This window comes from Cervus elaphus, chromosome 7 (assembly GCF_910594005.1).
Source record: "Cervus elaphus chromosome 7, mCerEla1.1, whole genome shotgun sequence".
Classification (NCBI taxonomy): domain Eukaryota; kingdom Metazoa; phylum Chordata; class Mammalia; order Artiodactyla; family Cervidae; genus Cervus; species Cervus elaphus.
In genome coordinates this window covers 19,412,791-19,439,669 of record NC_057821.1, presented here as the reverse complement: position 1 = coordinate 19,439,669, position 26,879 = coordinate 19,412,791, and the positions used below count along the sequence as shown (strand labels likewise).

The 26,879-nt window shown below is 36.9% G+C and overlaps 1 protein-coding gene and 1 long non-coding RNA gene across 6 annotated transcripts in view; both read left to right on the top strand.

The window, feature by feature from the left end:
- SUPT3H (SPT3 homolog, SAGA and STAGA complex component) overlaps positions 1 to 26,879 on the top strand; it is a 381,938-nt gene that overhangs the window by 160,705 nt on the left and 194,354 nt on the right. The gene's annotated exons all lie outside the window — the stretch shown is intronic.
- LOC122697147 lies at positions 160 to 26,879 on the top strand. Its single transcript, XR_006342000.1, has 4 exons — positions 160 to 774; positions 15,569 to 15,583; positions 22,057 to 22,058; positions 26,868 to 26,879. It is a non-coding gene; the product is annotated as an uncharacterized LOC122697147 (long non-coding RNA).

Genomic DNA, 26,879 nt, shown 5'->3' with positions numbered 1-26,879 from the left:
CAGCTTTCTTTATAGTCCAACTCTCACATCCATACATGACTACTGGAAAAACCATAGCCTTGACTAGACAGACCTTTGTTGGCAAAGTAATGTCTCTGCCTTTTAATATGCTGTCTAGGTTGGTCATAACTTTCCTTCCAAGGAGTAAGCGTCTTTAATTTCATGGCTGTAGTCACCATCTGCAGTGATTTATTGTCGCTTCTCCCCAGATGGATTTATAGTTGAATGTTATCTAAATCAAAATCACAGTTGGCTTTGTTACAAATAGAAATTGACATGACCAGGTAAAGGCCTGCGCGTGGCTCCCGCTGCCTCCCGTCTCTCCCCCGGCCCCTCAGGCTAATTCGCCAAAGTGACCACCACAAAGGGAAAGAGAAGGGGCGCACCTGCTAGGTGTTCTCTAGGCCTTTTAGAAAACATGGAGTTGTTCCTTTGGCCACATACATGCGAATCTACAAAAAGGGTGATATTGTAGATATCAAGAGAATGGGTACTGTTCAAAAAGGAATGCCCCACAAATGTTACCATGGCAACACTGGGAGAGTCTGCAGTGTTACCCAGCATGCTGTTGGCATCATTGTAAACAAACAAGTTAAGGGCAAGATTCTTGCCAAGAGAATTAATGTGCATATCGAGCATATTAAGCACTCTAAGAGCCGAGATAGCTTCCTAAAACGTGTGAAGGAAAATGATCAGAAAAAGAAGGAAGCCAAAGAGAAAGGGACTTGGGTTCAGCTGAAGCGCCAGCCTGCTCCACCTAGAGAAGCACATTTTGTGAGGACCAATGGAAAGGAACCTGAACTATTGGAACCCATTCCCTATGAATTCGTGGTCTGAAGGGTGTAAAAATAAAGACCTGGACTGTACAAATGTTTCTCTTAATTGGCTAGAGGTGTTGTGTCCAAATTCAGTGGGTGATGTCTTTTCAAATTTAGTGTTTTTTCTTCCTTAAAGATGTAAGATAGTTTGTTGTTCAGTATGCTCCATTTTTTAATAAATTGGCAGATATTATTTAAAAAAAAAAAGAAATTGACATGACTACTCTAAAATTTCTATGTCCGCAGAAAATAGCCAGGATAGATTTTGAAAACAATAATGTTGGTGGCTTGGCATTCTCTAATTCTAGACTCACTAAAAAGTGAAATGCTAGAGTAATCCAGACAGTGTGTAGTGGCAGAAAGATAATATGTCTCTCAGTGGTGCAGAATGGAGAGCCCAGCAATAGTGGCACATAGACGGCCAGTTGACTTTCTCCAAAGATTCCAGGGTAGTTCAACCATGAAAGGATACCTTTTTAACAAATTGTGCCGGATCTGTTGAAACACATTCTGAAGAAAATGAATAGGTGGGCTGCTGACTGAGAGGAGGTGAAGACTTGCAGTTCTTCTGACAAAGGAATTGTATTCAGAGCATCTCATCATCACACTTCAATTAAAAAAATTTAGCAAACCAATAAAAAATTGGCAAAAGACTTGGCTTTGTACAAAGGAAGGCATGCCAATTAGCACATGAAAACTACTGAACACCATTAATCTTCAGGAAAATGTAAATTAAAACTATAACGGGGTACCACTATGTACACCTTGTAGCAGCTCAGGATTCTTGAGATTCTTATCGCCCTGGTTCTCTATGTACTTGCTGTGGTTTCTCTTTTGCTCTAGTTCTCCTCTTCAGTGTCCTCTTCTCTGTCTTGCAGTTTTTTGCTTACTTGGATTGAATTGCTTTCACTCTTGGGTTCCTTACTTTGCCTATTCTACTTCCTGTTGACTTTACAACTTTCCAAGAAAAATATAATCAGGTAGTACTTTATTATGTATGGCAAAGCTGATATGTGCGTCCACCTTATTATCTGCTGGCTTGTCAATAGATATCTGCCTTGAAGGTTAAGCATTCATCCCAATTAGGTACAACCTGAGTACTCTTAGGATTATCAGGGTAAGTTCCTGTTTCATTCATTCATTGTTTTCTGCCCTATCACTTGTGACAACAGGATGTTCAATAAATATTTGTTGAATAAATGAGCTGCCTCTGAGAATGAAATTGAATGTGGTGGCTGCTTCCCTTCTAAGGAGGCATAGTATGTCATGTTCAGAATATGATTCTGCCAAAATGATAGTTTCAAGGAACTGTGCAACTTCTTTTCTTTTTGAAGATCTAGAATAGCCTAATACTTAACACTGACCCTGGAACCTGAGTCATAACAGGTGGTTTTACTGTGTTTGTGACTTTGAGCAAATCACTTAATTGCTTAGTCAGGTTACCTGTAAATGGAGATAACAGTATTAACCTCATAGCACAGTATTGTTGTAGGGATCAAATAACTTAATGATGTCAGGTGCGTAGGAAGAGTGCTTGGCACTTAGTATGATTGCATTGGAGGGAAAAGCATTACTAAAATCCAGTACAGAATGGAAGTCAGAATCTTTAGAGCCCACAACTTCTTTTATTTAATTTTTTTCAGGCAAGCCTTTTCTTTCTCCTCTCTGCTTTTTAAGAGACAAAATTAAATTACAGAAGTATTTAAACACTAGAAATCACTGTAGAATTTTACAGAAACATTTTTAATTCAGTAGAGAAAAGACATACAGTAAAACTTTGCTCCATGTCTATTTCATCTTGATTTCCCTTTGTGACGACTACTGTGCATTTTTTATCCAGGCCCTTCCCTTAGAGGACAGGCATGCTCAGTGCCCTTAACCCTCACATTTCTGATGCTGTCATTCATATCTTTTTTTGGGAACCTTTAATTATCAATCCCAGAACATCCTATAAATCTTCATTAGGAAATTCCTTCTGAACTTTTGCTGAAAAGTAGTTACTGTGCACTGTATGTGTAGCAGCTGTTTGCCTAAGTTTAAAAAAAAAGTTGACCATTTTAATTTGCTTTAAAAATATCCACTGGCACTGGTTCTCATTACAGATGTGTGGTTGTAACATTTCATTTTTAAAATGTGTATCCATCTTTTTTCAGTTCTAAAGGAGTCCAAAGAAACCATCTAAAACCTTAAAAATAACCACTAAACCTACAGTGTTTTTGGTTTTTAAAAATTCTCAAGGGAGGACATTTTTTATCTTGGACTTAAGCTTCATACAGGGTGGCCCATTTAAAAGAGGCCCTGTACACAGCCACATTATTAAATAGGAACTGTTTTAAATGGGCCACCCTGTAAATCAGGATTTTTTTTCCAATGGATATTTACTTCTTTGCACACTTGTGAATTTAGTTCAAGTTTTCAGTTACTATGCTTGATAAGCATTCCAGAAATTCAAATTTGGTCTCCTAAATGACATTGAAATGCATAAATCTGACTTCAGAGACATTAAGAAAGTTTGTAAGATCATATTTGGGAGATCATGTTTGGATCTCTTTGAAAATTTGGCCAACATTCTGGGCAAATCTGCTTTTTCCAACATTTTTTTAAGTGGATGAGATACAAATAAACTGGAAGTGGAAACTTTATCATAAATAATAATACAGCTTTGGACTACCTTTTACCGGAAATCTTTAAAAACAGGAAAGATAACCTTTTTTTTGGAATAGATTAGGGTCAATAGTTTTTAATGTTTTTCACCCCAAATTTCTAAACATACTTCATTCTTTTTACTTACCAGACAGTGAATCTGTGCTAGAAATGAGATAGAAATTGTACCTTATTTGAACCATCATGTGTCTGATTCAGGTTTTGTTCAAACTTGCCCCCCAAAATGTGTAGGGCATAGGGTAAGAATTTAAATGAAGGCCCATGTACCACGTGTCATCATAAATATACCTAAAATCACAAATCAGAACAGGAAGAGAAGCGAGAAAATGAATCCTTGGCACTTTTTGAAAATAGTATGTTGTAATGCCAGAATCTTTTGCATTCATGCTGTCTAAGAAGATTTGAGAACTTTAGCGTTTCTACCAATTAATCCCCCTGACTCCCCAGAGCAGTGTGCATTTCCCAGATCAGTAGTAACACAACCCACAAACTCTCCTGGCATTCTGTTGCAGTAGTCTTTTGTTTTCAGAAATGTGGAGAAGTTTTCCCCTCAGGGCTGAATGGTGTTATTCAGGAGAGTGGATGATCTGGGTTATGTGCCTGTGATGAGTATTAATGTAGTTGTGTTTGTGACGTTGAATCTCAGGATAGAGTTCTCCCTGACCACATCTTAAGATAATCCTGTTGAACTCAAGTATAAGTTTTACTGATGGATTATAGAAACCCTCACTTCTACTTTAAATAGAAACAGAATCTGTGTCTCCAAATTTGTATCCCTCTACTAATTTACCACCACTAGGGTCTTTCTATATATTTTCCCAACCCTAATATTTGCCCTGAGAAGTTTTTCTTATCTTACTACATTACAGGTCATTATAATCTTGGGACCATGGTTAATGGCTTGGAGAGAACCTACCACATTGTTTTAATTCTACACATTATAGAAAATAGTACATTGGGAAAACAGATTAGAAAAGATTCCTCATAAAGTGTTGGTATAAATGGGAAACCTGAGGAGGAAAAACAGAATGAGGAGTTTTAACAGCTAAATCTGGCCTAGATCCATCAGCTTTCTCTTTAACATTCCTCATAAACTCACATTTTCAGTGATGTTGTGTTAAAACAGAGGGTGAAGATGAGAAATGGTATCTTATAATTTGAGTTCTTGTTAATACTCTTAAAATATTCTACACTGTGTAAGCCAAAGTTAAATGATTAATGTATACTCTTAAATAACAAAAAGGCAGTCTGACAACTCTGTGGTATCCTTGATGTTGCTGACCGACTTTATTTTTACTGAGTGGCCTTGATCCAAGACAATACCCTGATTATTATTATTTTTTTCCTAAAGAAGTATGGTGGTGCTCACGTTTAAAGCAGTAACAGACCATTTAATGAAAATGTTATAGCATAACTTCTGCAAGAAAGAGCTCCTGGGCAAAGTAGCTATGATTTTATTTGCTTGAGGAAAAGGTTTCTTTTATTCATTAATGTGAAGCCCCATGTTGAAAAAGAGAAATATTGACTTGGATCCAAATGAATTTCCTGGTGCTTATGTTACCCCCATTTGACAAGAAGGTGGTATTAGCGGTCATTTCTTGAATTACTCAGGAACACACCATACCTAATGAGAAATATGCCATTTGGGCGTTGAGGACACCAAGGCCGTTAATTGCAGCAGCTGAATTACTCAGCTGCTTCATTCAGGAAGCTTTCACCTGACATCTGGAGGCAGCAAGATAAATAAGTATGACTGATTTTCTGTCTGCTTGTTAGCTGTCCACCTTAGCTGAAGAACATCTGGTTTGAGGTATTGAGGAAAAAAACAAAATAAGGAATGCCTCGTTTGGTATCTGTATCATGCAAAGAAAGTCCATTTAATTTTTTTTTAACTTTTTATTTTGTTTGGGGTGTAGCTGACTAACAGTGTTGTGATAGTTTCAAGTGAACAGTGCAGGGGCTCAGCCATACATGTACATATATCCATTCTCCCCCAAACCCCCTTCCTGTTGAGGCTGTACCATAACATTGAGCAGAGTTCCACGTGCTATATAGTAGAAAGTCGATTTAGTTTTAACATGACAGTTTTAATGCAGCATTTATTTTATTTCAGACTTAATATTTTATTTGTTCATTAAGTGATGATGTGTTTTGAATACTGTAATGATAGTCTTAAAAAATGAAAAATGTCCTTAATGCTCTGTTATGTTTGTATTTTGGTTTTGTAGAGCTTCTATAACAAGTATCAGAAACTGGATGGCTGAAAAGCACAGAAACTCATTGTTCCACAGTTCTGGAGGCTAAAACTCCAAAATTAAGGTGTCGAAGAGACCATACTGTCTCTCTGGAGGTTCTCAGGGAGGATCTTTCCTTGTCCCTTGTAGATGCTGTTGTTTGCCGGCAGTCCTTGACATGCCTTAGGATGTAGACATAGTAATCCTGTCACAGTGCTATCTTTTCCCTGTGTCTTCACATGGTCTTCCCTCCGTGAATCTGTCTCTGTCCAGATTTCTCCCTTTTATAAGGATGCTGAACTAGGGCCTACCTAGTAAACTTATTTTAACTTCCTTACCTCTGTAAAAACCCTATTTCCAAGAAAGATCATATCCTGAGGTGCTGGGATTGAGGACCTACACGTATCTTTATAATTTTTTTAATTTTCTTTTTTTCCACATATCTTTTTTTTTTTTTCTCTTATAAATAACTTTTTTTTTTTAATTTTTATTTTTTTTTCCAGTGGGTTTTGTCATACATTGATATGAATCAGCCATGTATTTACATGTATTCCCAATCCACATATCTTTTTTGATAACCCCTGACTATTTGTTTTTTTGTCATTTAAAATGTGAATGTACAATATTTAAAAAATTGGTAAGCTCTAAATATAGCTTGAATAGTATTGTGCTTAATTGCTTGTTGTTTTCTGCATGTTTTGAGTAAACAGTGATTTTTTTTCCCCAGAGAGTCAAACAGCTTTCTTGTACATGTAAACTAGATTGGAGCTGCAGTAAATGAATTCTCACCATCCTTAGATCAGCTCAAGTCCTAGCTCAAGTTCTTCTTACTCAAAGGAGTATTTCTTGATTGTTCAATTGTGTTCCTTTCTCCTCTCTCAACAGCAGTAACAAATATAGTCAGTACCTACTGGAGTCACTCTAAAATCATGTATTATTAATATCTGGTGTTGGCGCTTGATTATACAAGAGTTGGCAGACTAAGCCTGAGGGCCGCATGCTGGCAGCTGCTCGTTTTTGTATATCATGTATACCTAAGAATGCTGTTTACATTTTTAAACTGTTGGGAAAAAGTCTGAAGAATAATAGTATCTTGTGACATGTTAACAATTATGTGAGATGCAGATTTTAACGACCGTTCAGTTTGAGTGGAGTACAGCCGTGCTCCTTCCTTCATCCATGGATTGTCAGAGGCTGCTTTGGTGCTTCAATGGCAGTTGTGTAATTGCAGCAGGGACCTCATGGCTCACAAAGGTGAAAATATTTACAGTCTGGCCTTATATAGAAAGTGTTCACTGGTCCTTTATTTACCAATACTTTATTCTCAATAGTTTATTAGTCTACTTCACATATGAAAGAAGAAGTAGATAATGTAATTTTATGTTTGACTAAAAGGGGCAGTTGTATAATTTTTATATTCATATGCCAGTTGCTATATATATTTTTAGAGTTCGTAAGGACTTGGTGTTATTCACATTTATTTCTCTGCTTTTAGTAGGAGAATGATTATAGTTCATTGACTATTGTTAAGCAATTAAATTTATCTGTAAATGAAGATGTATCTGTGTGTATGTGTGTTGAACAACTGAGTAGCATACCTAGAATATTTAGCTGATATAAATAAATTTACCCCAGGTCTTCCAACATATTAATGATACAGCTGAAAGAAGAGCACGTATAGACTCTTAAATTTCCCCCTTTCATCTTCAGTATGCAATCCAAAATGAAAGAATTTAATGAGGTTCTCATGATTATTATTCTATTGACCGGATCTGGGAGTTTAGTATTCAATGTGATTTAAACTTAGAAGGTACACATGAAGTGCTCCTCCTCGTCTAAATTTGAAAAATACCTTCTTCTGATGGGACTTTTCTCCAACATTACACCCATATTGTTTCTTTTTTAACAAAAATTAAAAACAAAACTCTTTTATGAGGATAAAAGCAACCGTCTCCTCTATCTTTGCTGTTTTAATTATCTGTGTGGTGATTTAGCCATAGGACATTGGGAGGAAGTTTAGTTGCCAGAATAAAATTAATGATGGTTTTTTTAGTGCCCTTTCAAAATTTCTTGTTTTGTTTTCTTAGCAAATAGATTAAAAAGAGCCATTTTAAATATCAGTATTTTATACATTTAAATACATACATATTTTTATAAATATAAATATTATTTTTACTCCAGAAGTGCTGCCAAATTGTTCTTAAATTAAGTGTTTTAGAGAGAAAATGTGTAAGACCTTTAACTGTAAAGTGTATGTCAGTTTAAGAAAATTGAGGTAGTTATACTAAATTGAACCATGGTTTTTTCTGTTATGTGTTATTTCTGTAACATTTACTAAAAGTGCTACAGACAACCTTGTTCGTTTCCTATTTCCTCGCCAATTCCCATCTTTCACCCCAATCTGGAACAGATTGTTGTAGGCTATTGCATTTTAATAGCATAATAAAGATGTGAAATATAGTGAATATACCTATATGAAAATGTAGTAAGAGTAAACAGATAAATTTGGCATTTTCCTTTTAAAGTTTTATATATACAGAAAATAGTGTTTTCGTACTTTGGCACTCTTTCATTTTTCAAAAATGAAATCTCTCTTTTTCATTTAACTTTTTCTACTTAGGGTTTTAAGAATAGACCCCTAAGTAGAAACAAGCTCCCTGAATTTAATGAATAATTGAATAGTACAGTATGAAGAATTTAATTTGAAATGTTTAGTATTATTTTGAGTCACCCACCTGTGAAATGTATTTTGTCAATCACCTAACCATAATTTCTTAGCTTTTATCCTTTGAATGTGGAGGGGCGCTTCCTGAAGCTGAGAGAACTCAGATTATGTCATCTAATATTCTGATTCCTTGCTGCTACTGAGGGAGACAGATGTTACACTTGTTTCAATCTTGGGAACCTCTGGGCTCCAGGGCATAGGGCATCACCTGTGTGCTCAGTCACTCAGTCTTGTCTGACCTCTGTGCGACTTTATGGACTGTAGCTCACCATGTTCCTCCATCTGTGGGATTCTCCAGGCAAGAATATTGGAATGGGTTGCCATTTCCTACTCCAGGGGATCTTCTTGACCCAGGGATAAAGCTGAGTCTCCTGTGTCTTCTGCATTACAGGTGGATTCTGTATCGCTCGAGCAGGGAGCCCCTCGAGCATAACACTTTCCCTTTTTCCCTCTCAGAGTTGCCTAAGGATTCTGTCTGTAAAGGCTAAGCAGAGATTTGCCAAGGGTTTGAGATATGACATTTGTGTATGACAAAAGAAGCTCAGATTCTTCTGTGGGAACCTGGAGTTATTTGGGGAAGCCAAGTTCTTATGGTTTGAGGTTTTTGGGGATATTATTCTGTTTGTCAAATTCTCTGTGTTTGTCACGTGAGTGGTATAACAGACTGGTTCCAAATCGGGAAAGGAGTGCGTCGAGGCTGTATATTACCCTGCTGGTAATAACTTACATGCAGAGTACATTGTGTGAAATGCCGGGTTGGATGAAGCACAAGCTGGAATCAAGATTGCTGGGAGAAATATCAATAACCTCAGATATGCAGATGACACAACCCTTATGGCAGAAAGCGAAGAAGAACTGAAGAGCCTCTTGATGAAAGTGAAACAGGAGAGTGAAAAAGTTGGTTTAAAACTCAACATTCAGAAAACTAAGATCATGGCCACCGGTCCAGTCACTACATGGCAAATAGATGGGGAAACAATGGAAACAGTGACAGACTTTATTCTCTTGGGCTCCAAAATCACTGCAGATGGTGACTGCAGCCATGAAATTAAAAGACACTTGCTTCTTGGAAGAAAAACTATGACCAACCTAGACAGCATATCAAAAAGCAGAGACATTACTTTGCCAACAAAGGTCTGTCTAGTCAAAGCTATGGTTTTTCCAGTAGTCATGTATGGATGTGAGAGTTGGACTATAAAGAAAACTGAGCACCAAAGAATTGATGCTTTTGAACTGTGGTGTTGGAGAAGACTCTTGAGAGTCTCATGGACTGCAAGGAGATCCAGCTGGTCCATCCTAAAGGAAATCAGTCCTGAATATTCTTTGGAAGGACCAATGCTGAAGCTGAAAGTCCCAATACTTTGGCCACCTGATATGAAGAACTGACTCATTGGAAAAGACCCTGATGTTGGGAAAGACTAAAGGCAGGAGAAGGGGACGACAGAGAATGAGATGGTTGGATGGCATCACCGACTCTGTGGACATGAGTTTGAGTAAGCTCTGGGAGTTGGTGACTGACAGGGAAGCCTGGTGTGCTGTGGTCAATGAGGTCGCAAAGAGTCGGACACGACTGAGCATCTGAACTGAATATCTTTAAGCTGCAAGGAAAATTTCACTGAGTATAATAATAATTATATACCTAATTAATCATTCTGTTCTAAATATCACTTTTACTCTCTGTGTAATTTTGTTATGACGAATCTAGTATGATGAAATTAACCTTACTCTTGCTGTTTTAGTATTTCTGCGTTAAATCATAATTTTCATCAGGTTTTAGCCTTGGGAAAATGTTGTGTTAATTGGTATGATGACTTCTGAACTTTTTTCCAGAACTCTAGTGATTGAGGTGTTCGTGATTTATGCATAAAGGTGGCCATAGATTTTCTTAGTTATGCAGTCACAATATTTACAGTAATATCTTGAGATGTAAAAGATGAATTTCATGTAAACAAGATGTAAACAATTTGGATAGAGAGAAAGCCATTAGTTTGCATTTGACTTGGAAGTTTGTATGTTTGTTTTTAATCTTCCTGTAGATTTCTTTTTCTGGATCTTGATATAAAAAGCACTTGATGTTCCAGTTTTCCATTTTTCTCTTAATCCAGTAAACTGACTATTGTTATAGCCATGTATTTGTTTATTTTTCTGCATGTTCCACACTTAATCGTCACAAAAGTCATTCATAATTTATCTACATGTCATCTAGCAACCTACTGCAAGCACCCTAATTGGATATATGCTTACATCATCTAAAATTATTTATTTTATTTTTATTGCTATAGAAGTCTTAAATAGATGACATATGAGGTCCCTTCAGTTCCTGTGAAAGACAGTGTTACGGTGCGTGGGTTGATTTTTTAAAGTTTGCAGTTAGACTGGTAAGAATTGGAATCTTATTTCTGCCATATATCAAATGTATGACCTTGGATAACCTAGTTAAATTCTTCAAGCATAGAAATGGAAATAATAGTACCTACCCCATGGGCGATTTTGACATTAAGTCAGGTCAGTAGTGTCTGAAGTGAAAGTCGCTCAGTTGCGTCTTGACTCTTTGTGACCCCATGGACTATAGCCTGCCAGACTCCTCTGTCCATGGAATTCTACATGCAAGAATATTGGAGTGGGTAGCCCTTCCCTTCTCCAGGGGATCTTCCCAACCCAGGGATCGAACCCAGGCCTTCCACATTGCAGGCGAATTCTTTACCACTGAGCCACCAGAGAAGCCCGAAACAAGACTACTGGAGTAGGTTGCCATTTCCTTCTCCAGGGCATCCTCTCAACCCGGGGATCTAACCCTAGTCTCCTGCATTGCAGGTGGATTCTTGACCACTGAGCCACCAGGAAAGCCCTTAATAGTGTCTAACAAATAGTAAATCCTCAGTGTGTATTATAAATATCTTTCACTGTTCTTTTCCTCATTGCTATTATTATGGTAGCTATAAATCTTATGTCCTTTTAGATGCATTGATTTTTTTTTCTTTTTTATATCTGCTGCTGTGAGAAAATTATATTATCTAACACTTTCTTGAATAATTTTTACCTATTTCCCAAAGCATACCAACTATAATGCAATTTTGAATGTTTTTTCTTTGTGCTATTTTATTCAGTAAACATTATTGAGTTTCCAGTATATGCTCTTTCATTTCATAATGATGAGAAAGATCAAGTCTCCATTATCTTGCCATTACCACTAATATAATGTTCTTATGCTATAAATATGCATGTATAGATACAAAGAGTATAATTGGTTGTTCTTTGGATAGGTGTTAGAGATAATTTCAAATAAGGGGAAACATTTGCTCAAGACCTTAAAAGATACAGCAGTATTAAGCAGGTGATAAAAAGTGGTGGCACATTGAGGGAGTACAGTCAAGCCTTCCAGGTAGAGACAAGGTGTGGAAGAAGTAGTATGTGGGTTTACAGAGAAAATGAAAAATGGGGGCCCTTTTCCTTTGGCATCTTTGCAGTTCTGCCTACTATATCTACATGTGAAAACATTAAGATTTCAAACATACACCCTTTGATTCTCTGTCCTGGTATCTTCTACTACATATGTAAAACTACCCCATGCTGTTGGCCAGAATACTACAGTTATTGGCTCTTTCCTGCCAACACCATATTCACAAGTCATATGAATTGTAGTTATTTCTTGTCATCTAGGAGGCAGCTACCTATGTGCCTTCCAGTTTTGGTCTGCTCTACCAGTGAAGAAGAACTAAAGAGCCTCTTGATGAAAGTGAAAGAGAAGAGTGAAAAAGTTGGCTTAAAACTCAACATTCAGAAAACTGAGATTATGGCATCTGGTCCTATCACTTCGTGGCAATAGATGGGGAAACAATGGAAACAGAGACAGACTTTATTCTCTTGGGCTACAAAATCACTGCAGATGGTGACTACAGCCGTGAAATTAAAAGATGCTTGCTCCTTGGAAGAAAAGTTATGACCAACCTAGACAACATATCAAAAACCAGAGCTGTTACTTTGCCAACAAAGGTCTTTCAGTCAAAGCTTTGTTTTTTCCCAGTGGTCATGGATGGATGTGAGAATTGGACTATAAAGAAAGCTGAGTGCCAAAGAATTGATGCTTTTGAACTGTGGTGTTAGAGAAGACTCTTGAGAGTCCCTTGGACAGCAAGGAGATCCAACCGGTCCATCCTAAAGGAGATCATTCCTGAATATTCATTGGAAGGACTAATGCTCAAGCTGAAACTCCAATACTTTGGCCACCTGATGTGAAGAACTGACTCATTTGAAAAGACCCTGATGCTGGGAATGATTGAAGGCAGGAGGAGAAGGGGACAACAGAGGATGAGATGGTTGAATGGCATCACCAATGCTATGGACATGAGTTTGAGTAATCTTCGGGAGTTGGTGATGGACAGGGAAGCCTGGCGTGCTGCAGTCCATGGGGACACAAAGAGGCGGGCATGACTGAGCGACTGAACTCAACTGAACTGACCAGTGTTTAGTGTGGAGAATAGAAAAAAAGATTCTTGGGAACCTGAGATTCCAGTGTAATCAGATGGGAGGTAAACCCCATCTCAAGAGGTGTCCTTCTTCATCACCTCTATGCTTTTCCATAAGAAACTTTTCCTCTTCAACACAATAGTCCTTTAGATTATTTCTTTCTCCTTCTTACCCTCTCTTCCCTCCTGTTTCCTTCCCTCCTTTTACTCTGCCTTTCCCCCCCATATTTTTCCAAACAAGTATTTCATGTCCACATGCATCCGGCATTTTGTTAGATACTGAGAATACAGATTTAAATAAGACTTACTCTCCTCTAAAGTCTAGAGGAGAAAGGTAAGTGAGTCACTATGAACGTGTGATGTAATATGTGTTATAATAAGTGCTGTGGCAACATTTAGGAGGGTGGACCTGTTATTTACTGCCACAGTAGTGCTGCGTGACAAAAATCCATAGAACGTCAGTAGTAAAACCTCAGCACACATGTTTACATGTCTGGGACCGTAGATTATGCAGCTCCCCCAGTCTTGACTGCGTCCTGCCATCTGACTGATCTCAGGTGCCTCTGCTGGGAGACCTGGACTGACTCAGCTCTGCTCCCGTGTCTCTAGTCTGCCAGCATGCTAACTGGCCTGGGCACATGTTCATGGCGCTGGCTGAGAGCAAGAGCACAACTTGAAACGTTTAATGCTTCTTAACCTCTGGTGGCTAACATCCTATCGGCCAAAGCATACAACGTGATTGAGCTCAGAGTTATAGTATAAAAGTACTTGAAGTTTCTTAGCAATGGTAATGGATATAGTGTGTGGTAAAGATAGGGCTATCAATGCAGTATACCACAGAGGAGCATCTAAATTACATGGGGATTAGGGAGAACTTTCCAAGGATGGTACCCCTTGAACTACATTGTGGAATAATTATTTTAATGAAAGAAGAATCAGAGGCCAGAGAAAACATCATTTACAAGGCCAAAAGATGTGAAGCTCATTGTATGGTCAGCTCTCTTCAGACATTTTTGATATGTCACATGGGAACAAAGAATGCATGGCTGGAAGTAAGGCCAGAACAAAAGGCAAAGTCAGATTTCAAATGTTTTTATATACAAAGCAAAGAAATTGGAAAGTTGTAGGATTCTATGATGGTTCTAACCCTAGGTGTTAAGTTGTATTTTATTGATATTGTTATTGTATGTGTGTATGTTAGTCGCTCAGTTGTGTCTGACTTTTTGCAACCCCATGACTGTAACCTGCTGGGCACCTCTGTCCATAGAATTCTCCAGACAAGAGTACTGGAGTGGATTGCCATAACCTCCTCCAGGGGATCTTTCCAACCCAGGGACTGAGCCCAGGTCTCCTGCATTGCACGCAGATTCTTTACCTTCTGAGCCATCCGAGAAGCCTTACTATTTTTATTTGCTTCTATGGAACTACTCCTTGTGAAGATACTTAATAATATATTGGCTGGTAGTTGGTACATGATGTACGTTTTCATTAATATTTTTAACACATTTAGAAGACTGCACATTATTTGTTGTAAGCTACTAGAAATATGGACTGAGATTTTCATAATGTTATTTATTTAAAGAATAACAACTTTCACTGATAATGTGTGTAAATATCTATAAGAGGGTCTTATTTATACATGCTAAAATTTTAAAGTGAAGCCAGAAGATCATTTATTATATCCTATATATTTATTCTCACTAGAATTGTTATATATAATTGTCCTAACATTTTTCTCTATCACTTTTTCATCCATATTCTTGAAAATAGACTTAAAATTTGTTTCTTCCAGGCATACTAAGTTTCATTTTGATTTGATGAAAATTGTGAAAAGTAGAGATAAACTTTTTCTTAATTTTGTCAGAACAAAAGTGATTGATCATTGGCCAGTTTACATATTCAAGAAAGACAATTGTCTTGTACACTTCCTGATTGAAACTGAAGCCCTTTGTGAGGGAGCAAATGGAATGTATTATGCACTGCAACTGGAATATATTATGTATTTTCCTGTTGGCAGTCATGAATATTTGCACAATTAATTTCTGAGTTGCTTAATTGGTAATATAACAATTTTGTACTGTTTTCCGTATTTTTTAATTTACAGATTTATTTAGTCAATATTATAGTATATGAGACTGAAGCTATTGTTTGGGGCAATAAATTAAATCCTGGAAATAAAAGTACTTTAGGAGTGAGATTATTTACAACAGTGGTATTAATTATTACCAGGTGGTTTTTCTAGAATGCTATTTAAGGAAGTGTAATTAAGTTATAATTTTGGCACAAGTTTGCTTCATTTAAAAATATGAAGGGGGAAGGGAGATTTCTAGTCATTACACCCTTGTGAATTTGACATCAATCTCAATAAAAATTCTGGGATCTCTAATGAGTGGGAACCTACATGAATTAACAATTCATACTGGAGTAAAAATAATTTCCCTTCCTGGTAGAGTAATGCCATGGCAGTAGAGTACAAAATTTCAAGAAGATGTTCTTATGGATAAGATGGAGAATTACAGTCCAGACAAAGGCAGCTTGATAGTTGGTTCAACTCTTGCTGGCTCACAAGGCGTTCTTTAGTGAATCTTTTGTCTCAAGGATCTCTCTTAGAGTTCAGGACCTAATATTTGGCTTATGACTTGTTAAACACTTAACTTAGAGGTTTTCATTCCTTTTGTTTATTTTAAAATTTTGGAACCTTTTCAGTCAAATGAAATCATCTTGGACAGACCTCTGTGTATTAGTCGCATAAATGCCTAATTGCTCTGACTCAAGTGAGGATTGGAAGTGCTGGTAATTGGGAAAAGTCTTTCCAAGGATATGCCCCTTAAGTAGAGACCTAAATGATAAGAAATAGGGAATCCTTAACCTTGAACAACAGTAGAGGGGGTGCGAGGTTTCTTTGGGTAGATTAGTGATTGCCTGGGGCCAGGGATGGGAGTGGGGATTAACTGTAATCGGGCAGGAGGCATCTTTTTGGAATGATGGAAATGTTCTAAGACTGAATTATGGTGATGGTAGTACAACACTCCAGATTTACTAAAAATCATTGAATCGTACACTTTGTATGTGAATTTTATGATATAAAAATAATATCTCAATTAAACTATTTAAAAAAATTCTACTTACCTGAAAAAATTTTTAAGTAAACTTTTGTCATATTTTTGAAAAGCCTGTTATGTAAAAGATAGATTGGATATTTTATCTAGTTCTTGATTGCAAAACTAAGCCCAGTGTATGGACGTGAGCAAATAGAGCCTCACTTACTGTATGAAATGTCCCTCCAAGATGGGGAGGGACCAGCATAATGATACGGGGTTGTTTCATCTTTAAGAGGTTTAAATGGCATAATTCATGTCAGACACAGGTAAAGCACTCGGGAGATGTTTACTGTTCAAAGAAAAATAGATTCAAGTACATATGTGTATAGTGTATAATGTGCCTTTGTGTGCATTTGTATAACCATGTGCTAACGTGTTAACAGTGATAATACTAGCTGAAGGATTTTTAGGTGTCCATTAGGTGTTCATTTCAATTTTGCTGTTGACTTGAAATCTTTCCAAATAAAAAGTGGGAGAAAAGAGAGCATAAGGGGTTAGGCTTACGTGGTCATGAAAGCAGTCTTTCTCAACACTGTGTGGTAGTGTTATGAGACCATTGTTCAAATTCCGTATCTGAAATAGAGAAAACTAGATTTATTTTTATGACCACAGAGGAGAGGTATATATGCTGGTCCAGCACAGTCTTGCAGCAGGGAAGATGGCTGACCTTAGATAGAGTTTTGGGGACTCGCGGAGTTCAGGGATCAGTGTTGTTCTGGAGGCTGACGTCATCTGTAGAAGAGGTTGCTCAGATGAGACTGATATGCGTTGGTTGGCACATTAGAGGCAAGTTGAGTCTATTCCTAATTGACTTTCAGAAGTGAGGACCTGCCACTGTTAGGTGATCTGATGAGTTTTAATCTGATTCTGGTGGCTCCTTACCATAGCTACAGAGAAATCCTTACCTTGTGGTAACTTTAAAAATTCTCAGCTGGTGTAAATCTCAGTGCCTGACGTTGTTGTTGTTCAGTTGCTAAGCCATGTCCTAATCTTTGTGACCTCATGGACTGTAGCACACCGGGCTCCTCTGTCGTCCACGGAGTTGGTGATTCTGTCTAACCGCCTCATCCTCTGCTGGCCTGTTCTCCTTTTGCTGGATCTCTCCCAGCATCAGTGTCTTCTAATCAGTCGGCTCTTCGCCTTAGGTGACCAAAGTGTTGGAGCTTCAGCAACAATCCTTCCAATGAATATTCAGGGTTGATTTCCTTTAGGATTGACTGGTTTGAAATCCTTGCAGCCCAAGGGACTCTCAGGAGCCTTCTCCAGCACCACAGTTGTGAACCACACAGTGCTTAACGTAGAGAACCGCAATGAGCATCTATCGAATAAGGGATTAAATCAAGCAAACCAACTACTTGTTACTATGAGCACCATCACTTCCTTGTTTAAAACTGAGCAGCCTTGAAGTTCTAGCACCTTAGCCTGCAGCATATTTGGATCCCATCACTAAAGTTCTTAAGTCATATTAGACTCTTTCTGCTTATGTCAGTGTTGCCTAAATTGATTTTCAATGCTTTATTACTAAATGGGCTTAGAAAAATGATTACATACATGGTAAATACATTAAAAACCAAAAGTTTCTTTCCTCCAGAACTCTTCAGAGTGTCTAAAATAGGAACATGCATTGCAAATCTAGAGGAGACTAAAATACAAGTTATTTCCTAAATTTATTTAACTACAGATTACTATTTTTCTGGGCAACATCAATTTGGTAGATGCTGGAAATAGTATGCCACATTTTGCTAGTTATTTTAATATCTGTATAGTGCAAAATTCTCTTATCTTTAAGTGACCATCTTAGAGCATGTAATTCTCAAGTTTACTATGGCTAATGCCATAGGCAAAATCTCTAACTTTCTTGAGTCTCTGATACCCAGTCCATGAAATATGCTTGAAAATTTGGGTGAAATTTGTTATTATGCTGTGTCTATATCCAATCTTATAGAAAGTTAATTTTTACTGTTAAATTTCGGCAATAATAAGATAGTTAAATCCTTGTGTGATTTAATGTTTCAAGAGCCTAAGGGACTAAAAATAGCTTGCTTGAAGTGATTACGTCTCTCTCTAACAGCTTCAAAAAATTAGTTTTATAAAGTAATTGAACTAAATTTCCTTTATATTATTTTTGTTAATCATAATCTTTGGTAAATGAGAATTGAAGGTTAAGTTGTCTAATTTGTTACAGTTTTTATACATTTAACATGGTATTGCAGAAAAAGAATTTTGGACGAAATAACCTGTAAGTGGATTTGTGACCCTGAGATGGTTATTTAACCTCTCTGACCTTTATGTTCCCTCTCTTTAAAAAAGATGGACTCAATCTTTTAGGTCCTTCCCTGACCTAACATGCAGAGATTGGTATAATTCTCATCCATTCTCTTTTTTGTCCTCAAATAAGAAGTGCTTATAATCTGTCGCTTTATGCTGTTGTGCATTAGAGTTTAAATACAGGGCTATTTGCTTCTTCGGAATGCAGGATGTGTGAGAGAAATTGTTCTGTGAATTGTTAGAAGAAATTCATATAGATATGAGGCCATTTTCATAAACTTCCTCAGAGGCATAATTCTGTCTCATGCTCTGATAACTCTAGAGGAGCTTTCCTAGGTGAGTGAGTGGTTTTTACCTAGTTTTCTGATTTTTTTCTCTTTCCTATTTCTTAAAAGCCATTTCTTTCACATGTCAAAAACTGATAAATGTCCATTTTGATGTTTACTGTCTCCCTTCTGGTGTCCCACATGTCCCATTTCCTCATTCTGCTCTATGCTTTCTTTTTTCCTTTGTCATCTTTTATCATGTAAGCCATTTGCTTAGTCATTTATCATGTGTATTGTTAGTTGTATCCTTTCCTCATTGGAATGCAAACTCTACTCATTTTTTTTAACCTGTTTTGTTTATCGATGTATCCTAAGCAAGTAGAACAGTGCCTGTCGCATTCAAGGCACTCAGTAAGGACTTGTTGATTGGGTATTAATACCTACAGTAATGAATACTTGTAGGTTATTTAAATGTTTTTCAAAGTTTTAGCCTGTATTATCTTTTATCTTACTTTAAACAAATGTATGTATTTGTGTATCTTTTTCCCCATCAGTATTGTAAATTTCACATCATAACAATAATTTCATAATCTTTGCTTTTATTATTTCTTAAGAGGTTGTTGTTTAGTTGCTAAGTTGTGTCTGACCCTTCGCAATGTCTGGGACTGTAGCCCACCAGGCTCCTCTGTCCATGGAATTTCCCAGGCAAGAATACTGGAGTGGGTTGCCATTTCCCTCTCCAGGGGATCTTCTCAACCTAGAGATCAAACCCATGTCTCCTACATTAGCTCTTTACCACTGAGCTAAAAGAGAAGCCCATTTATCTTAAGATATTTATACTTACTTCATGGAAGGTTATAAAATCCTAAAAATAATTCTCAAAGTTCATTTTAGTTACATGTGAATATTTACTAAAGTAAAGGACAAGAGCATGGATACTGAAAATCAAGCAAGCAATGAAAATAAAAGATCATATCTAGAAAAACTGCTGTCTTAGTTGTTTGATTATTTTAATTTACTTGTCACTTTGGCTTTCTCCGAGCCATTGCTAATTGAATTCATTTCTTCTGTTGGAAACCAGGTAGATAAAATCATAGAGTTATAAAGGTTAGTGGTATTAAAAATGGAAGAGTAAGGAGAATTTGCATGTGTTTATGACTGTCTGATTGCCTTAAATGACTGCTCATGGGCAAACTTCTGTACTTTTTTTTCCCCCGTTTGGACAGAGGGTAAATCAGTCTCAACAAATATTGGGTAAGAATGACATGAACAGTATGATGTCTGTGTTTGCATGTGCTGTCTAGTGCCAGGTTAGCTGACTGGAGTGTATGCTCGGGCTCTAGCCTGCTATTCACTCTAATTCCAGTTAGGAGAAATTCCTGGGTATTATAGTAATACCTAGCCTATAAAAGTATAATCAAATAAGTGGTTTGACGAGAAAAAGGAAACTTTCTTTTGGGGACAGAAAGTCACCCAGGGCCTTCTAATACCAAGCAGTAGTCACAGTGGTCCATTCCAAAGTAATGTCGATTACCTGAGGTAGAAAACGTTCAGAAAACCAGAAGCAATTAAAAAAAAAAAAAAGGCAGCTAGCTCCCAAGACCACAGCAATTACTTAACCACAGTATCCAGAATAATTTAACCACATTAGAGTTTGTAGCCAGTGGTAAGTACTGAAAGCAACTCAGCATCCAAAAAGACGCACACAAGGCAGTGAAGAAATGTCTCTTTGTCCTTTTAAGTTTGGTTCCTGGGTCTGAATGAGCAGATCTGCCTGTGGGCCTGCTGTTCTTCTGGACTGCTCTAGCAGGCTCTCTGTCACAGATTGTCACTAAACTCACCTCCTTGGCTTCTTTTTCAGACTCTCCTCCCAATCCCCAGCTTTACTGAAGTATAATTGACAAAATTGTAAGCTAGAGTGTCCAGTGTAATGCCTTGACAGACATACAAATTGGAAAAGGATCTCTTTAATCGAAGAATCTCTTTGATTAGAACTTACTCAATCCTGTTCTTAATCAGGGCTTGAAAATTTGAAAACAAGTATTTTAGACTCAAAAGCTGACCCTGTCAAATATACTACAAAAGAATAATATAAAACTCTGTGATACTTTCCCCCAGTATAGGCATTCCTTTGTTTTGTTTTTATTCTCTTTTAAGGGGGCAGTGGAATGCTTCTTGGAAATTATTTCCACTTATAGGACAGGAATAAATTGTAGTTTTATTGCTCTTCCTCCAATTGTTTTTATTTATTTCATTCTGTTACCCATTACATTTTTTTTCTTTTTTCTTAATTTCATGATTGTTGCCCAGTTTACTCAGTTTAGTAAGATTTAATTTTCTTACAAGCGTTATAAAAGTGATTTTCTTAAAATACAATTTTCTTGCAATTCTTGAAAATAGAAGTTCAGGGGATTTAAGGAGTATAGCTGCTTTCATAGTCCAAGGTAAATATCTGAAAACGCATCTTAAAAATCATTGAATCCAGTCCCCTCCTTTCATTGTTGAGGAACCGAGGTCCCCAGAAATGTTACTTGCCTGAGGTTATAGTACTTCTTAGCCACAGAGTAGGAACCAGAACCAGGTCATCTAACTTTCAGTCTGATTTCTTTTCATCATAACTGATTGCCTCGTCTTTGTAGCTGATGACCAGGATGTAGTGGGACTTTCAGCTACATTATTGTAATCTTCCTAATTGGGTACTGGCCATATGAATTGTATCTGTTTTTTCTCGGCTCACATCTCTGGCCCCTCATTCAGCTGGGTGCTGTTTCTTCTTTGAGTGGAGGCAGTGACTACAGTGACATTCACCTGGGTCTCTACTCCTCCCCCACTGACTACCATGAACTTAGTCTTCAACTCCACAACATGGAAAAACTTAATCTCCAAATGAAGGGGTAAATTCCCCACTTGCTTTTTTTGGGACTCTAGAACTAAAATAATAGGATAATTGTTTGAAAGTAAATAGTATACAGACTTTATGTATTATTCATTCATTGCCTTAAAAAATAAAATTTTCTGGCTTTTAGTATTAATTAAGCTGATTTATTTGGTAGAAAATAATTTGCAAAATCCCTGTCTCAGGCAAACTGGAAGTGTTGGTAAAGCTAATAATTTATATATATATATATATGTATATATATATATATATTTTTTTAACTTTTCATTTTGTATTGAGGTATAGCCGATTAACAGTGTCGTGGTAGTTTCAAGTGAACAGCAAAGGGACTCAACCATACATATACATGGATCCAGTCTCCCCCAAACTCCGCTCCCATCCAGGCTGCCACATAACACTGAGGCAGGGTCTCTGTGCTATGCAGTAGGTCCGTGTTGGTTATCCATTTTAAATATAGCAGTGTGTTCTGTCTATCCTGTTCTTCCTAACTGTCTCTTACCCTTATACTTTGTATCAGCAACCATAAGTTCATTCTCTATTTATATCTGTTTTCAATCAGAGCAAAAAAAATTTTCTCATTTCAATAAATAAAATAATTGTTGTTGTTTAGTTGCTAAGCTGTTACTGACTCTTTTGCAACCCCATGGACTGTAGTCTGCCGGGCTCCTCTGCAGGTGGGATTTGCCAGGCAAGAATACTGGAGTGCATTGCCATTTTCTTCTCCAGGGGATCTTCCTGACTCAGGAATAGAACCTATGTCTCTTGCGTCTCCTGCATTGGCAGGCAGATTCTTTACCACTGAGCCACAACAGAAGCCCAAATAAAATGATACTTAACTTAAAAAATAGTGTTTGATCCACTTTTACCTCTTTGAAATTTCTCTTCTGTGTTTGTTTTATGCTGTGTCATTGTACTAATATTACATGTATATTTATATGACTTAAAAAGAGATAAATATACACATTGTATATGCTTGCTGAAAAAGTTTGTTTTTCTTACAGTTACAGCTGTTAAAAGAATTTGGTGTTAATGCTCCACATCGTACATCATTAATAAATTAATTACAACTTAAAACAGTAATGAAACACCACTAGATAGCTATTAGCATGACAAAAATCCAAAACACCAAATACCAGAGAGGATCTGGAGCAATAAGAACTCTTATTCATTGCTGATGGGAATGCAAAATGGTACAGACACTTTGGAAGACAGCTTGACAGTTTCTTACAAAACTAAACAGGCTCTGATCATATGGTCCAATAAACATACTCTTTGTTATTTACCCAAAGACCTTGAAAACTTATACCGACACAAAACTTGAATGAATGTTTATAGCAGTTTTATTCAGAATTGCTAAAACTTGGAAGATACTAAGATGTCCTTTAGTAGATAAGTGTATAAACAAATGATGCTATATCCAAAAAATGAAATATTATTTAGTAATAAAACAAGAGTTTTCAGGCCATGAAGACATGAAGGAATGTTAAATGCATAATGCTACGTGAAATAAGCCAATCTCGGGCCACACACTCTTGTGTTTGCAACTATATGACATTTTGGAAAAGACAAAACTACGGAGACAGTGAAAAGATCAGGTATTGCCCTGGATTACAGAAGACAAAGGGATGAATAGGCCAACCTCAGTGGCTTTGTAGTGAAACCATTTGTATGATAGTGTAATAGTGGATACATTTCGTTATACGTCTGTTGAAACTAATAGAGAATCTCACGCAGAGTTACCCCTAAGGTAAGCTATAGACTCCAGTTAATAACATCTTATCAGTCAGTACTGATGCACTAATACAAAATGTGAATAATAGGGGAAACTGGATGCGGGGAGAGATGAGAGGATATAAAAAAACTCTGTAGTTTCCACTTTGTTTTTCTTTAGCTTCTCTAAAAGCTGAAGTCTAATTATTTTATAAAACAGAATTTGGAGTTGATTTGTTTTCAGCGGTTGGTAATACGTGGATGTTTAGGAGAATGGGTCTGTAGATAGATACATCATCAGATATATACATTTACATAGGACCTGGAAGTTAGCCCAAGATTATGATAAATAATAATGTATTAGAAATTTCAGAGACATTGAAAGTGTATCACCATACTTGGGAAACGTGTTGGCGTAAGTTACTAATCAAAGATGTCAAATAGGGGTTCAACATAGAGTAAGATAGGAAATATCTGGCATCTTCCTTCCTTTTTAAAAAAAACACATTTTTTTTTTTTAAACTGAGGTTAGAAACTACCGAAATAAGGTTTTGTTGTGTTTTTGGAAACGCATAGTGACTGGAGTAATATTAGGTGTATATTTTTAAAACTTTGTTTTCTGTATTTTGGAAATGTTTCTGTAACTAGTCCTTACTCTATTTTACTCGGCACTGTCTAATAATAGTTTTTTTTTTTTTTTTACTTTAATAGATGTCTATATAAAGAATATCTCCCATTTTAGACCGTGTTAGGATTACACATGACAAACAAAAGTACTGAAAGGCTTAGTGATAAGTTCTGCAGACTTTTTGGAAAGGTGTCCCATGGTTTTGTTCAGCATATGCCCTCCTCTGTCTAAGTGTACAGAATAAGAAGTATAATTTCACCTCATGGATAGTCATGCTTCTTTCATACTTTCATTATGCCCTGGGAATTGCAGAAATCTGCTGTCCAAGTCCAGCTGCCCACTGAGACACTGTATTCTGGGATTGAATAAAAACCAGACCTGTTTGGGTGAGAAGACAAGCCACTGTCTTGCTCGTTGTGACCATAGTTATCAAAGTTACATGAAAACTAAAATAGAAGCTTGTGTGTTAGAGCAGTGAAGCTACTGTAGAAGACCAAGAGAGAGACAACTTTTGCAGGAAAGTTTCCTGAAAGACCTTTAGTGAAAGCTGCATCAGCAATACCGGTGGTGTTATAGGCATCTAGGCAGTATGTGAAGAAATTGAGCATCAGACCCTTTTGCTTGGGAATAGTCCCAGGACAAGTCAGTCGAGGCATCAGTGAGCAGTATGATAGGTCTTTAATGGGGGTAGAAAATAAAAAGATTTGTGTAAGTATACCAGTTACTTGGATTTTGTCTTTAAGTGATTGAAAAATATTATATGTACTGCAGAGCAAAAAGAGGTGACTATGGCTAGGTACAATGGCTTTCATTTCTGTCTTACAAAAACCATTAAGACAATATCTAGCTTTCTATATGTGGGGAAAAGAAATTGGCAGAAGTAATATGAGAAAACATGTAAATTAAAGCTGGAGAACTAACAGCCCTGAAAATTAAAATAATATATTCATCAAAGTCACATCCCTAGTTATATCTTTAGCTGATTTTAGATACTTCACATGTTTATACTAATGATGATTGTTTTTAGAAGAAAAGTTTATAAAACCATGAGATAAAACTTGGTAATTATTTGTACATTTTAATAATATAAAAAGTAGTTTAAAAATATTTTTTTTACTAGAGATGTGAATTGAATTCATTGTTTTATCTTTGAGTTAATTATTTCCTTTTGATAGTTCAGTTCAGTTGCTCAGTTATATCTGGCTCTTTGCAACTCCATGATGCAGCATGTCAGGCTTACCTGTCCATCACCAACTCTTGGAGTTTACCCAAACTCCTGTCCATCAAGTCCATCCAGCCATCTCATCCTCTGTTGTCCCCTTCTCCTCCTGCCTTCAATCTTTCCCAGCATCAGGGTTTTTCCAGTGAGTCAGTCCTTCGCATCAGGTGGCCAAAGTATTGGAGTTTCAGCTTCAGCATCAGTCCTTCCAATGAATATTCAGGACTGATCTCCTTTAGGATGGACTGGTTGGATCTCCTTGCAGTCCAAGGGACTCTCAAGAGTCTTCTCCAACAGAACAGTTCAAAAGCATCAATTCTTTGGCACTCAGCTTTCTTTATAGTCCAACTCTCACATCCATACATGACCACTGGAAAAACTATAGCCTTGACTAGACGGACCTTTGTTGGCAAAATAATGTCTCTGCTTTTTAATAAGCTGTCTAGGTTGGGCATAGCTTTCTTGAAAGGAGCAAGCGTCTTTTAATTTCATGGCTGCAGTCATCATCTGCAGTGATTTTGGAGCCCAAGAGAATAAAGTCTGTCACTGTTTTCATTGTTTCCCCATCTGTTTGCCATGAGTGATGGAACAGGATGCCATGATCTTAGTTTTCTGAATGTTGAGCTTTAAGCCAACTTTTTCACTCTCCTCTTTCACTTTTATCAAGAGGCTCTTTAGTTCTTCTTTGCTTTCTGCCATAAGGGTGGTGTCATCTGCATATCTGAGGTTATTGATATTTCTCCCTGCAAACTTGATTCCAGCTTGTGCTTCATCCAGCCTGGCATTTCTCATGATGTACTCTGCATATAAGTTAAATAAGCAGGGAGACAATATACACCCTTGACGTACTCCTTTCCCAATTTGGAACCAATCTGTTGTTCCATGTCTGATTCTAACTGTTGCTTCTTGACCTGCATACAGATTTCTCAGGAGGCAGGTAAGGTGGTCTGGTATTCCCATCTCTTTAAGAACTTTCCACTGTATTCTGTGATCCACACAGTCAGAAGTTTTGGCATAGTCAATAAAGCAGAAGTAGATGTTTTGATAACTTTGTACTTTGGTGTGAGATTTCAATTAACTTAAAATAACCAACGGGAAACTTTGTTTAGGCAGTCCAAAGAATTAAATATTGAATATGTCAGTGAACATAACAGAAGATTTTTGCCTTTGTGGAGTTTATCCTCTGATGGGGGCTTTTTATGCTCTTTCTCTTCCATTGCTTTGTTTGTCCTTTTACCAGTAGCACACTATCTTTAATTACTCTGGCTTTATAGTAAGTCTTGTAGGATATCTCCTCCCACTTTATACTTCAAAAGTGTCTTGGGACTTCCCTTGTGGTCCAGTGGTTAAGACTTCACTTTCCAGTGGAGGGGTTGTTGGTTTGATCCCTGGTTGGGGAGTTAAGATTGCACATGCCTCATGGCCAAAAAAACAAAAATCATAAAACAAGCAATATTTTAATAAACTCAATAAAGACTTAAAAATAGTCCACATAAAATAGATATATATATCTTGACTGTTCTTGGCTCTTGACTCTCTCACAGAAAGTTTAGAGTCAGTTTATATATATTTTAATTGCATTTTGTACTTTTGTGTGCTGTTTGCCTCAGCTTTATTAAGATATGATTGATATATTATATAGGTTTGAGTCTGTGTTGATTGATACACTCGTTTATTACAAAATGATTACCACCATAGCTTTAGCTCACACCTCCATCACATCACACAATTACCACTTCATTTTTGTGGTAAGAATATTTAAGACTTACTCTCTTTTAACTTTTAAGCATGTAATATAATAATGGGTCACATGTTGTATGTTACATTCCAACAACTTATTCATCTTATAACTGGAAGTTTATACTCTTTAAGGATCATTTCCCT